The following is an 11,853-nucleotide window of genomic DNA, read 5'->3' on the forward strand; positions in this document are numbered from 1 at the left end:
ATTGTATTGCAGTTGAGAACAATAGCTGAAGGGTTTATGCTAATAAATCATGTTGTGACTAGGCACAGAAAACTACTCAAGATAACAGTGGATACATCTGTATCTCCAAGATTTTATACATGCTGCTCCCTTCCTCTGGAATTCTTTACCTCTCCCCCTCAGACTCTCCGCCTCTCTACAAAACTTCAAATGGGCTCTTAAGACCCATTTCTTTACCAAACCCTACCAAATCTCATCCTTTACCTCTGTTCCACGCTCTCTATGTACCCCATCTGTGTCACCCCTGTCTGTCTACCCTTCCCCTTAGAATGTAAGCTCTCATGAGTAGGGCTCTCTTCCCTCATGTGCTTATACTTTTCTTACTTTAATAATCCTCAACTGCCCAAATCCCACAGTTTTTTGGCCACCTAGAACTTATCTCTATGTCATTTACTGGTGTAGTTATGTTTATTTACCCTGTACTTGTCCTATATTGTCTTCAACTGTAAGTCACTGTTTTCCTGTTTTTGATTATGTGCATATGTACTCTGTAATTGGGCGCTGCGGAACCCTTGTGGCGCCATATAAATAAAGAATAATAATAAATATATGGAGACCTGCCTGTAGATGATTGTCACCTATATTTAACGATCCTCTTATGAGTAGTTCATGCTCCCAGTGGTGAGTATATAAATAATTAAATTACAAAACCACAATATCTATAGACCCAGCTGTTTCATATCAACATCTACATTGCTGAGTGACTTGTGCACCTACAACAATATTATTCCCAATACTGTTCACATTCAGTGTAGTGTTTCCTGGCTCCAACTATGACACTCATGCTTCCTTTGCTGTTCCACCTAGGCTGATGCCATGTTGATTATTCTAATGCCATGACCCTATGGCGGTAACCAGGGTTTCCTCTATATGTTGATGTGCTGTTTTTAGCTCTCCCTGCTGTATTTCACTCCGCCAGTGGGCATCCTCTTTTTTGATGGGAAGAACCAGGAAAAGTGGGCGGACGTCTCACACCAAATCATCTGGCTCTGCATCTTCACAGTTTAATTTGCTACATTACTTGGTACCTGACCACAACGCCCAGAGTGACGATAATTGTTCTATTGCTGACTCTTCTCCTACTAATACCATTGATATCATGGCATCGTCACCTCAGAGTGGGTCAGATACATCTCCGGAACCCACCGTGGCCAATGTCCTAAAACATCTTCGATCTCTACCTACCAAGAAAGATCTCCCTACAAAATCTGATTTTCTAGATTTGAAAAAGAGAATTGGTGCTACAGTCAAAGCGGAAATATCTGAGCTCCAGGCTGATCTATCTCAAATTACTCATTCTGTTTCTGACATGGGATATCACCTCTGTGATTTGGATTCTTATCAGCAACAACTTGGAGTTACCGTCCTTACACATGCCCAAGAACTTAGGGCACTTCAGCGCATGGATGATTTGGACAATAGAGGGAGAAGAAACAACCTTAGGATACGCGGCATCCCTGAGGGTATACAAGGGCCGGGCATCATAGATGTGCTCACCAAGATTTTCAATTAAATTATCGGTGCAAAATCGGACAGTATCATTCTCTATGATCGCGTGCTACGTCCGAAGGGCCTTCACTCTGATGCTCCCAGAGATATTAACTGCCGTCTCCACTATTTACCACGTTAAAGAAGATGTTTTGACAAAAGCGAGGAAATTAGATGGAATTGAATTTAGTGGTTCCAAAATCCAGATCTTCCCTGACCTTTCCTGGAACACCCTTCAGCATAGACGGCTTCTTAAACCACTTACGGATGCCCTAAAACAAAAGAATATCCGCATTCTTTGGGGCTTCCCTCTGAGGATCTAAGCCTCTCATGATGGTCGCAAACTAAGTCTACAGTCTCCAGATGAGCTGGAACAATTTTGTTCTGCCCTTTCTACTGACAAACCGTCCCTCCCTGATTGAACACAACTACATTGTAGGTTGGACCCTCCCACACCTCCTCCAGCGCGGACACCCTGGGTACCCATCCACAATCACAAGAAAGGCTTGAATTCACCACATTCTTGTCCAGAGGCCTCTGGTACCTGACAGCCATTGCTTTTGCATGTGGAATTCTTTGACACCTTTCTACTGTTTGTTCCAGGACTTACTGGCTAGGCCTGACACCTTGCCGGCTGTTTACCTAAGTATTCCCTGGACTTGAGCTGTGAGTGGGTTTGTGTTCCTGGCGATTGGGCTTTGCTATATTGCCCTTACTACATACTGTTTTTCTCTTTAATGCAATGTTGTTCTTGTAATGTTGTTTTTACGGTTCACATGCCATTTTCTGCTTGAGTGCTTACCCCCAGCAGGACATCCTGTATTAACTCTCTATTTGCAGGATTTAGTTAGTTATGCTCCTGACTTGTTGTTGTTGTTGTTCTAGATTATGAGGCCCTGGGTGGCAGCTGTAGACGCCTCACCCCAGTTGGGTTGGTCTGAATTTTTTTTTTTGACTGGTTCATGGGTGAACAAGTTTTCATCCTTCTCTATTTTTTCTTTCTGTCTGTGTTTTTTTTTCTCTCTTTTTCCAATTCCCCTTTTTCACAATTGACTGCTTTTTGTGGTCCCTTGGTGGGGTCGATTCTCCTTTTATTGATGTATTCCCCAATCGGCTCTCCTGCCTGTCTCCCGCACTCCCTCTCTGATTCATTATGGCCTCTTTAAATACGAGAGCATTGAAAATATGCTTTTTCATTGTCAAAGGATTAAATATCCCTGAAAAACGTTCTACATTCTACAAACGAACTCCACTCAGAGAGGGTTGGCGTGGCCTTTGTGTAGGAGACTCATTTTAAACAGAATAATGTTCCTCCCCTTAGAAACCATAATTTCCCTCACCGGTTCAGTAGTGATAACCCTCTGGGTAAATCACTGGGTGTAACTATACTCATGCCTCGCCACTTAGTTCTTACAGAAACTTCCCACCATGTTTTAGTGGCTGGAAGATGCCAGGTTCTAAAGTGTAAGATTTTTGACCAAACATATAACTTGGTCAATGTTTACTCACCCAATCTATCACAAAGGAAATTTATGACCAAGGTTATGCGACTATTAGAGCCTTTGAGAGAGGGTTGTTTAATAATAGGGGGGACTTTAATTGGACCTTAGATCCCACGCTTGACTGTTCTGCACCATTCCTCCAGAGATCATCTTAGGGTATGTCAACTTCTACATGATAGTCAGCTGGTTGATCTATGGGGATTACACAATCCCACTGTTAGAGACTACACCTTTTATTCTACCCCTCATGATTCTTATTCTTGTCTTGATTTTTTTTCTAGTAAACCATAAACAATTACAATTTTTCACTAATAGCCATATAGGCCAGATTACTTGGTCAGATCACGCCCCTGTATTTACCTCCATTTATCTCCCCACTTTTTCTGTAAAACCATGGTCATGGAAATTTAATGAGACCTTAGTCCATGATCCACGACTCAAGGACGGCTTGCTCCAAACTCCAAACATCTCCCTTAATGATTTACCTGACATGCCTGCGGTTGTGATCTGGGAAGCTCATAAATGTGTAATTAGGGGTAAATGTATCCAACTGGAATCCCAGTTTAAAAAGGAAAGGGAGGCACAGCGACGGCTGCTTTTGACTCTGATCCAATCTTTGGAGCTGTCTTACAAGCAGTCGCTTGATGGACAGGTGCTGCATGATCTCACTAAAGCGAGATTAGCCTGTAAAAAACTTATGAAAGAGAAAACCAAATTTGAATTACAGAGATATCGTCACAAATTCTATTTATGGGGTGATAAACCTGGTTCTATGTTAGCGAAAGCTCTGAAATCTAAACGCCAAAGGTCTTATGTCCACTCAGTTCGAGAGTTCATACCTTTCAAAAATAGCAGGGGCCTTTCAATCTTACTTTACGGATCTCTATAACTTAAGAAAGACCCAATCCCCATCTGATGTTCTTTCATCTGTGGAGGCTGCTAATGATTATCTCTCATCTGTAGACTCTCCTCAGTCATTGGGAGATGATGTGGAGTTTCTTGAACGACCCTTTGCTATGGAGGAATTGGCCCTTTCAGCTACTCCCCTTGGGAGGAGTCTGAGCCCGGACAGCTTCCCAGTGAGCTATTATAAATCTTTCCGGTCATCCCTCATGCCACTGTTCTTGAAGGCCTTTGATGCAATAACTGCTGCGAACGCGTCCCCCCCCCCCCCCCCCAATCTCTAGAGGCACATATCTCTATAATTCCCAAGGAGGGGAAGAACCCCACTCAATGCTCTACTTATTGACCTATCTCCTTACTAAATAACGATATTAAGCTCTATGCTAAAATGTTAGCTAATAGGTTAAATCAGCTCTTGCCGACTCTGATCCATGGGGACCAGGAGGGATTTGTCAGGGGAAGAGAGGCCAAAGATAACACCACAAAAATTATTGACCTTATTCATCACGCTGTCCGTAACAGCGATAATACTATCCTTCTGTCCACGGACACAGAGAAGGCCTTCGATAGGATTAATTGGCAGTTTATGGAAGGCCTCCTCCGACATTTGGGATTGGGGCCATATTGCTCTGATACTTGCTCTGTACCACAAGCCTTCTGTGCGAGTACGTGTCAGTGGGGCTTTATCAGACTCGTTTGGGAATGGTAACCATCAGGGATGCCCTTTATCTCCCCATATTTTTGTTTAATGCATGGAGGCGGTGGCGAGAGCAATACACTCAAACGGCAATATTAAAGGCCTGCAGCTTGGTGGCTTTGAATATAAATTGGCTTTGTTTGTAGATGATCTTTTGACCACCATAACTGCTCCAGTGACCTCTCTCCCTGCCCTTATGCATGAATTCAACAGATTTAGTCATGTCAATGATTTTAAAATAAACTATGCAAAATCTGTAACAATTAATATTTTGGCGCCCCCCTCCATGGTAAATAACCTTAATGGTTCATTCCCTTTTCTCTGGAACAAGACCCAGCTTAAATATCTAGGGATTCTATTGTCCCCTAATACGGACTCCCTGTTTCAACTTAATTTTCTTCCACTCTTGAAGCAATTCAAGGTGGACTTTCAAAATTGGTCACTTTTGAAACTATCCTGTTTGGGTAGATTGAATGTCATCAAAATGAATATTCTCCCTAAGGTTTTATACTTACTACAATCCCTACCAATTAATATTCCGTCTTCCTTATTTAAGGACCTCCAGAGTATGGTGGGCCGATTTATTTGGGGATCACTTGGACCCTGCGTATCTCGTGCCACCCTAATTCGAAGTAGAGTTTGAGGAGGTCTTCAGCTCCCCTGCTTTCTAGTGTACTATCATGCTATCCACCTTGCTAGGATTGTCGAGATGTCCGGACCACATGTTGTGAAATATTGGCCGTTTATTGTAGACCACTCTGCTCCTGCCCCGACGGGTGTCCTCCCATGGATGTCCAGATGTCCTCGTCTCACTCACCCCACCCTGAGCCCTACACTTTAATGCTGGAAAAAATACAAGAATCTTCCAGATTTTAATTCAGGAATTTCTTTATCCACGCCCCTGTTTAATAACCATGATTTCCCTCCAGGTAGATTTAATAACCAAGATTGCCCTCTTGGTCGATTGCGGGTATCTCTCGCATCGGTCACTTAGTCTCGAACTCTAGCATTTGTTCCTTTGAGGACCTTCAGCAGAAGTATGACCTTCCATCTAACTCCTTTTGGTTTTATTTACAGGTTAGGCACTTTATATACTCTCTTGGGAAACACACTTTGTCATATACCCCCACTAAATTTGAATCTTTATGCCTGGCTGCCAATTCCCCTAGACATTGAATTTCACAGCTGTATCGTTTATGCCTTACTGATATGACTGCTGGTCCTCCCTCTTATGTCTCGGCTTGGCAGGGTGAGCTACGTAGAGATTTGACGGAGGATCAGTGGACCTGTATTTTTACACATACTTTTGCAACCTCCTCTTCACCTCCAAGTGCTAGCTACTCAGTATAAACTTTTGGCCCATTGGTATAGATGCCCAGTACAAGTCCACCAGATGCACTCCAACATACCCTCTACCTGTTGGTGATGTAACCAGGAATTGGGCACCCCTCTCCACATATGGTGGGGATGTCCAGTCCTGATGAGTTTTTGGCCTAAAATACGTGAGATATGTTCAAAGATTACTGGCCTTACACTACCCAACACGCCTGAGTTATGATTGTTTAACCTGATGGAGATACGTATCTCAGTTTTTATAAAACCTCACTTCTTTGACATTTGATGAACGCTGCAAAAGCAATAATACCCTGTTATTGGAGAACGACCCTATGCCCTCCCATCTCCTGCTGGTTTCAGAGGCTTGATCATTATATGTTAATGGACGATCTGACATCCTTTATGAAATCCCCCCTCCTTAAATTCAACTGCTACTTGGAGCGACTGGCTGGCTTTTAAAAGTACACCTGATTACCAGGCCCAACTACTCTCCTCCCCTATCTGATGTTCTGTGAATTCTCCATCCCTCTCTTTTTGTCTTATGTCTTTCTCTTTCTATCTTTTCTGTCTTCTGTTTTTATTTACCTTTCTCAGTACAGGTTGAGTATCCCTTATCCAAAATGCTTGGGACCAGAGGTATTTTGGATATCGGATTTTTCCGTATTTTGGAATAATTAGATACCATAATGAGATATCATGGTGATGGGACCTAAATCTAAGCACAGAATGTATTTATGTTACATATACACCTTGTACACACAGCCTGAAAGTAATTTTAGCCAATATTTTTTATAACTTTGTGCATTAAACAAAGTGTGTCTACATTCACACAATTCATTTATGTTTCATATACACCTTATATACACAGCATGAAGGTCATTTAATACAATATTATTAATAACTTTGTGTATTAAACAAAGTTTGTGTACATTGAGCCACAGAAAACAAAGGTTTCACTATCTCACTCTCACTCAAAAAAGTCTGTATTTCGGAATATTCCGTATTTCGGAATATTTGGATATGGGATACTCAACCTGTATTCTTATATGAATGCATAACTGATGTCAGATTATATTATGTTTTTATACTGACAGCTGTATTTCTGATTATATAATTATGGTCAATGGAGTACTGATTGATTTTGTGTTCATCTGTTTACAGCCTTGATGACTTTTGACTGTTTATTTGTTTTTTTCTATACTAATAAAAACAGATTGTACTAAAGGTGGTATACTTGAAGGTCGTAGATTTAATTGTCCTGCATGCAACGAATGTACTGCACTCATGGAATCCCTTACTTCTTATGGGGTTTCCTTTCTCTTGAGGTACAGAACTTCTAACCAGACTATCTTTCAAATTGTTGGCCTTTCGATTGATGAATACTTGTTTTTCGGGTATTATATTTTTCAGTATTGGATCCCTTAAGAGAAGATGCCAGTGCTTCATGATAATTTGTTCATGGCTTTTATACACAGCATTCCTCTCTGAATTAGGCCCCTGGTACGATCCACACTACACTCAACATCCACTAGGGGTGTCAAACTAAGGGGGATTCAGGCCCTAATTCAGACCTGGACCCTGCAGCTGCAGCATTTACAGACTGAAGGACAGTGCAGTGTGCGCACACGCAGTAGCTGCACTTCACGTGCGCACACAGTGAGATGCAACAACATCTCAATTGTGCGATCACCTCTGCCTGATTGACAGGCAGAGGCGGTTGCAGGGCAGTCTGGGGCATAGAGACAGCATTGCAGCGGCATTGGGGGGGCGCAGTCTGGACAACAGATGCATGTCTGGACCATTGCTCAGGTGGGTTCTGGCAACTGCGTAATGTCACACACAGCCTCTGTGGCCAAAAACATAGTGGGTTTGTGATAACCCATTCTTGGGGTATCCCTTCTCCTAGTTTACACCAGCTGCAGCCAGACACTGTAAGGGTTGAAACCGTTTTAATCTGATTGATAAGCAAGCAACCATGGCACCCGGGAGAAAATGTGTACAGCACTAGGACCCTGGACTTTCCAGCAGGATCCCTGGCAGAGTGGGAAGCTGGGAGCGCTCTGATTGGCCGTGGTCGAGTTTGGGGAGAGGCAGGAAGGAGAGCTGCAGAGAGAGGAGAGTGTGCCCTGGTGGGGAGAAGCCTGATGGTGGCAAGATGCAGTAAACCAGCAGGAGCTGGCCTGAGACGGGACACAGCCACACAGGAGCAGCAGCATGTACCGCAGGAGGGGGAGATGCCACACATGGGGAGGCTGTCACCCTGCAAAGCAGCAGTGAGGAGAAGTGACCGGTCTTAGCCGGCAACAGCAGCAGACAGTACAGGTACTCTACCTCACTCCAGACAGCACCCACCTATGGGCACCCAGGCCAACAGTGACCACCTTGCAAACATCACAACAGGACTCTATTTACAAGGAAAGGGACACGTGATTTATTTGGGCCTGCCAGCCACCAGAAAGCCTTAAGGGATAGGGTTGTGTGAACCCCCTGTTCCCCTTTACCGCTTTAATTGCAAGGAAAACACGGACAGTGCCATTTATGCCTTGACTGTTTGAACTGCAGCACTACGTGTGTGCCAGGACTGTGTTGTTTGCTCTGTGTCCCACTGTATGCTGACATCAGTTTAACTACTGTAACTGCACCCTCTATTGAAGGTTACTGCCAGTAGAGTGCACTCATCTATATGTTACACAGAGCCCCCTATTGGAAGCATACACTGTGCTAGAAGTATAGATTGGTAAATGCTCAATTAGCTTAGTGATATCATTCAGGTGCTCAAATATACAGAGAGGCCTTGATGCGGCTTTGGGGCTTAACCACACATTTGCGCAAATATGTGTAACGAAGATCTCTGAATTCTATTATCATGTGGGATTTATATCTGGTTACTGTTATCATTCAGGGTGCTGGGGAAACCAATTGCTTTTTTTCTTGCTCAGAAATACCCCTTCCTTTCGAGCACCTGAATGATATCACTAAGCTAATTGAGCATTTACCAATCTATATTTTTGTTGTGAGAGGCAGAGAGGTTCCTGCATTAGGAGGAGGTGCAGGCCCTGACATGCCACATGGAGCATTATGGGGTTGCTTCAAGGTAGGTAGCTCTTAGCTTAGACATATTTTAGTAAGGAGCCATTATCATGTGGCTCCTTGCTGGTTAATATTAGACCCAGATTGGGGTAATGGAGGTGTGAGGTGTGGTGCCTCTGGACTGGCTGAGCTGGATGGCTTTAGTATGGCATACCTTTACATTCTAATAACACTTTTCACTTATTAATTTTCTAACACTATTTCTCTATTTTAATTACATTTCATGTTTGTATCACCCTCTCTATAGCTTCGGCTTCCTAAATACTAATTTATTAACACTATAGTTTTTTACACTGGTATGCCATGCTGGGCTTTCTGGCTCATTCTGGTGTTTTGGGGTGCCACACCCTGCACCTAGATATAGCGCTAGGGACCCCAAATATACAGAGAGGCCTTGATGCGGCTTTGGGGCTTAACCACACATTTGCGCAAATATGTGTAACGAAGATCTCTGAATTCTATTATCATGTGGGATTTATATCTGGTTACTGTTATCATTCAGGGTGCTGGGGAAACCAATTGCTTTTTTTCTTGCTCAGAAATACCCCTTCCTTTCGAGCACCTGAATGATATCACTAAGCTAATTGAGCATTTACCAATCTATATTTTTGTTGTGAGAGGCAGAGAGGTTCCTGCATTAGGAGGAGGTGCAGGCCCTGACATGCCACATGGAGCATTATGGGGTTGCTTCAAGGTAGGTAGCTCTTAGCTTAGACATATTTTAGTAAGGAGCCATTATCATGTGGCTCCTTGCTGGTTAATATTAGACCCAGATTGGGGTAATGGAGGTGTGAGGTGTGGTGCCTCTGGACTGGCTGAGCTGGATGGCTTTAGTATGGCATACCTTTACATTCTATTAACACTTTTCACTTATTAATTTTCTAACACTATTTCTCTATTTTAATTACATTTCATGTTTGTATCACCCTCTCTATAGCTTCGGCTTCCTAAATACTAATTTATTAACACTATAGTTTTTTACACTGGTATGCCATGCTGGGCTTTCTGGCTCATTCTGGTGTTTTGGGGTGCCACACCCTGCACCTAGATATAGCGCTTGGGACCCCAAATATACAGAGAGGCCTTGATGCGGCTTTGGGGCTTAACCACACATTTGCGCAAATATGTGTAACGAAGATCTCTGAATTCTATTATCATGTGGGATTTATATCTGGTTACTGTTATCATTCAGGGTGCTGGGGAAACCAATTGCTTTTTTTCTTGCTCAGAAATACCCCTTCCTTTCGAGCACCTGAATGATATCACTAAGCTAATTGAGCATTTACCAATCTATATTTCTGTTGTGAGAGGCAGAGAGGTTCCTGCATTAGGAGGACGTGCAGGCCCTGACATGCCACATGGAGCATTATGGGGTTGCTTCAAGGTAGGTAGCTCTTAGCTTAGACATATTTTAGTAAGGAGCCATTATCATGTGGCTCCTTGCTGGTTAATATTAGACCCAGATTGGGGTAATGGAGGTGTGAGGTGTGGTGCCTCTGGACTAGCTGAGCTGGATGGCTTTAGTATGGCATACCTTTACATTCTATTAACACTTTTCACTTACTAATTTTCTAACACTATTTCTCTATTTTAATTACATTTTATGTTTGTATCACCCTCTCTATAGCTTCGGCTTCCTAAATACTAATTTATTAACACTATAGTTTTTTACACTGGTATGCCATGCTGGGCTTTCTGGCTCATTCTGGTGTTTTGGGGTGCCACACCCTGCACCTAGATATAGCGCTAGGGACCCCAAATATACAGAGAGGCCTTGATGCGGCTTTGGGGCTTAACCACACATTTACGCAAATATGTGTAACGAAGATCTCTGAATTCTATTATCATGTGGGATTTATATCTGGTTACTGTTATCATTCAGGGTGCTGGGGAAACCAATTGCTTTTTTTCTTGCTCAGAAATACCCCTTCCTTTCGAGCACCTGAATGATATCACTAAGCTAATTGAGCATTTACCAATCTATATTTTTGTTGTGAGAGGCAGAGAGGTTCCTGCATTAGGAGGAGGTGCAGGCCCTGACATGCCACATGGAGCATTATGGGGTTGCTTCAAGGTAGGTAGCTCTTAGCTTAGACATATTTTAGTAAGGAGCCATTATCATGTGGCTCCTTGCTAGTTAATATTAGACCCAGATTGGGGTAATGGAGGTGTGAGGTGTGGTGCCTCTGGACTGGCTGAGCTGGATGGCTTTAGTATGGCATACCTTTACATTCTATTAACACTTTTCACTTATTAATTTTCTAACACTATTTCTCTATTTTAATTACATTTCATGTTTGTATCACCCTCTCTATAGCTTCGGCTTCCTAAATACTAATTTATTAACACTATAGTTTTTTACACTGGTATGCCATGCTGGGCTTTCTGGCTCATTCTGGTGTTTTGGGGTGCCACACCCTGCACCTAGATATAGCGCTTGGGACCCCAAATATACAGAGAGGCCTTGATGCGGCTTTGGGGCTTAACCACACATTTGCGCAAATATGTGTAACGAAGATCTCTGAATTCTATTATCATGTGGGATTTATATCTGGTTACTGTTATCATTCAGGGTGCTGGGGAAACCAATTGCTTTTTTTCTTGCTCAGAAATACCCCTTCCTTTCGAGCACCTGAATGATATCACTAAGCTAATTGAGCATTTACCAATCTATATTTCTGTTGTGAGAGGCAGAGAGGTTCCTGCATTAGGAGGAGGTGCAGGCCCTGACATGCCACATGGAGCATTATGGGGTTGCTTCAAGGTAGGTAGCTCTTAGCTTAGACATATTTTAGTAAG

This window comes from Pseudophryne corroboree, chromosome 10 (assembly GCF_028390025.1).
Source record: "Pseudophryne corroboree isolate aPseCor3 chromosome 10, aPseCor3.hap2, whole genome shotgun sequence".
Classification (NCBI taxonomy): domain Eukaryota; kingdom Metazoa; phylum Chordata; class Amphibia; order Anura; family Myobatrachidae; genus Pseudophryne; species Pseudophryne corroboree.